Consider the following 3796-nt stretch of genomic DNA (forward strand, 5'->3'; position numbering starts at 1 on the left):
TTTTTTTTGCATATCAAAGCACAGTGTGCTCCAGATGATGTCTAGATGATGTCTAGGCTCATAAAGTTTTTTTTTTTTTTTTTGCTTTGTTTGTGAATAACTCACAATGAGGATTTTATACAGTAACTGGCACCATCCTACCTAATAATATGTTGAGGCAAACATCTGTCTTAAATGCATTTATTAAAATAATGTACCTGTTCCGACTTACATACAAATTCAACTTAAGAAGATACCTACTGTCTGTATCTGGTATATAACCCGGGAACTTCCTGTTTTAAAGTTTGCCTGTCTGCTCTTTATGTATGTTGAGTTGAGCATTGACTCCGCTCATTGTAGTAATAAGCCAAAAGAAAAGTGTGGGAATCATGAGGAATCTGTGCTCATCAAAAAGTCGTAATATTGGGGATAATCTCCTTCACACATGATAATTAAGCCAAAATGTGAGAACAAATGCTCATGGAACAGTTAGTTTTTCTGCATATGTTATTTTACTCTGTTCATTATAAATACAAATGCAGCAATTAGCATTTTTCCTATTTTGTATAACTTTTTTAGTTAAAAATTTTTTTCTAATGAAGCATTTTTATTCTTCTTTTAATCCAAAAATATGGAAATGTATTCTGCTAGTGGACTAAATTCCTCATGTAATGAAATTACAGTCTCAAGCCTCAATAAAACAGCCTGAAGTATATAATTAATTTGCTATATGAAAAGTTTGCATGTAGTATTTGTCATGTTTTGTCAACAATTTATGGATGTTGCTAGAAATTATGTTAAGAATCCAAATAATTTTTTTCCATCTAAAAAAAGTTGATTTACCATCTGTTTTTTAATTTTTGCATCAGTTTTGAAAAAAATAAGAACATTAGCATACTGTCTTGGTAATTTCCAGCAGAGCAGTTGTTGTAAGATTTTAAAGTGCCTGTAGAATTAAGATTAAATGGAAACCGTCTAATGCCATGGATACCCATAACAATATCATCATTTGATTATTTCAATGAATCACATTTTCAGCAAATCAATAATGCTATTGGATCACTTTATTATAAAAACAATCTTGTTCATCAAAAATAGACAATCTAACTCCATAACAAATACAATAGAATAGAAATAAATTGGCATAGTTTCAAGTTTTAAACAATTAATGCCGTGAGAGAGACTTAATTCATTACAACATTCATGACAAGCAAAAGGAATACCTTCATTTCATTAACACAGATCTGAAATTGGCTTTTTGGGATATATATTTTCTTATAATTAAACAAGGTTTCAGGACTTTAGCATTACTGATCTATAAATGTCCAAAACACATGTCCGATTAAGCCTCTCTGCTTTATCTCTGTCAGTATGTTCTAAAGGGTTGGACGTTGGCACAATTCAAATTTTTGAGCAAATGCACAGCAATACTAATCCTCATTAATTGAAATTCTATATATTCCATTGCCCGATTTCTATTTACCTATTACACTGCCACCAACCCGGCATTAGTTAGGGCACAATCTGCATGAAGTTTGCAGGTTCTCCCAGTGTCTGCCGGGGTTTCCTCTGGGTACTCCGGATTTAAAAATCATACATGCCTTGGTCCTTAGTCATTCGTTTCCAACAATAATTATTGCAAGTGTGTATGCAGCTTTAAATCTGGATAATGTGTTGATTTAGGGGTCATTTTACATATAGGGTCCAAAATATTGGGTACAGTCGTGTGTTCAACTTGTTCAATTTGTGAGGAAACCGATTTTCCTCATTTTCATTTTCATTGTATAGTTGAGTAAGATCCCTTAAAATTTGAAAACAATTGAATTGAAATTCAACCATTCTCTTGAAAATGTACCTTCTTCCATTGAGTCCTTGTTAAATAGAATTCCTTGTTAGAATAATTTTCTAGCAAATAAATGTATATCTTTAACCAATTCAAACCTATCAATTGTGTTTGTGGGGCAGAAACTTAGGCCTAATTGTAGAACCTCTATTTCTGTCACTGATAGCTGATATTGTGAAAGATTCACAAAATTTAATGTGTCGGGTGAGGAGGTATTTTTATTGTGTATTGATTTATTGGTCCTAGTTTTGAGGAGCTTGTGTCCTTTGTGTTTTTGTTTCTCACGAATGGGAAAATCTCCTTTTTGTCTTTTAGTGCCTTGTTTTTGTGATGAAACAGCTACCATTGATTTTTTTGTGTTAAACATGGCTTGGGAGGAGCTTTCAGATTCACTCTGATCTAATGTTTCTGATTGTACTTCTATTCTTCTTTGTGGATATCAAGGGTATTAGTATGGGATTTCATTTTGACACCTCTAAGCTCTGCCTAAAATGAATACTTGTTGATCTTTTAGGATTTTTTTCTCTTTGTTCAGCACCAATTGAGAATTTTTTTCAAAAATGTTTTGATTTCAATACTTTTTGTTTCAAATAGCTCAGAAGATAGTAGTTCAGCATGATCGATATAGATATTGTCCAATTCAGATTGAAATTTTTGTAATTCTGCAATTTAATGCTAGACTTTCATAAATTGGAGTGAACACTGTTTTAAAATGCTCGCCCAATTATCTTTAATTAGCGTATTATCTTTAACATTTGGAAAAATTTGAGCACGGAGGCCAACGGGATTGCAGTTCTCAGTTATGTTTTGGTTATTTAATGCTAAATAAATCATCAAGGTTAACAATCAATTGCCTGACCAATATAAGAAAATTTGTGGTCTGGAAAAATGTCCACACAATTGGCCTAGGGAGTTAACACAAAGAGGATGCCTCAGATTTACCCAGTAAAAAAAACATGATGACATACCTTTAGAAAGCAGGTAGAAGTATGGAATAGTACCCACGCAAGCAGGTTTGACATTACAAACAGGCAGGTTTCTTAACATGCAAAAGCATACTTTTTTCTGCAATAAAAAGCTGTATGTATTTTTTTTTTTAAGATTAATTCCACTTTAAGTAGACAGACAATATTTTATTTTAATTATATTACTCCTTCTTTTCTTTTATTGTAAGTAGAATCAGTCAATGCCCAAGCTTTGTCAATAATATTTCCCAAATCTATTTGGCCTTGCTAATTTACCTCAAATCATTTTGGTAACAAGAACAAAAGAAAAAAGATTTAACATAAATTAGGATACATTTTATGTATTTTGTGACTTTATTTATTGAGAAGTCTCTCTTAAGCTCTTTAGGATACTCTAGCCAGCTATAAAAGAATCAGGGAAGACACTGCAAAAACAAAGTTCCTCCAAATTACACCATAAATAATCAAAGTGATGAAAACATTGCCTTTACTTATTTGAAAATTAGGTCTTTGTGTTGAATGCCTTTATACATCAATAACTTGTGCTATCAAACTTTTTCATCTTTCTGCTTTATTGAGGCATAAGATATACATCTCATTTTCAAGTATATGCCAAGGGAAAGCATGGGGAGATAAAGTGATTTGCTCAAGATCACAGTGTGTAATTGGCTTAGTCAGAAAGCAAATTTGGCATACAAAGCAATTAACACTTTCCTGTATAACCTATTAGTGCATTCTGTTGTTTATTTAAATTTTATCTAAAAAGCTTTGCATTCCAGGTCTAAAACAAAGATAATGTATATAAAACCTTATACATAAATGAAAAATGAAAAAAACACAATAACTGGTATTGGGTAGGCTGACAAAAATATATTTACATATACAATATATTTACATATACAACACATCCACTACTTTTTTTTTTTTTGTTTTGTTTTTTTTCCCATTCCACTGATACAGCCCTTACTAAAGTGGCCAATGACCTCATCAGAGCTAAGTCTCAAGGCAA

The sequence above is a fragment of the Pyxicephalus adspersus genome, chromosome 2 (genome assembly GCF_032062135.1).
Source record: "Pyxicephalus adspersus chromosome 2, UCB_Pads_2.0, whole genome shotgun sequence".
NCBI lineage: Eukaryota > Metazoa > Chordata > Amphibia > Anura > Pyxicephalidae > Pyxicephalus > Pyxicephalus adspersus.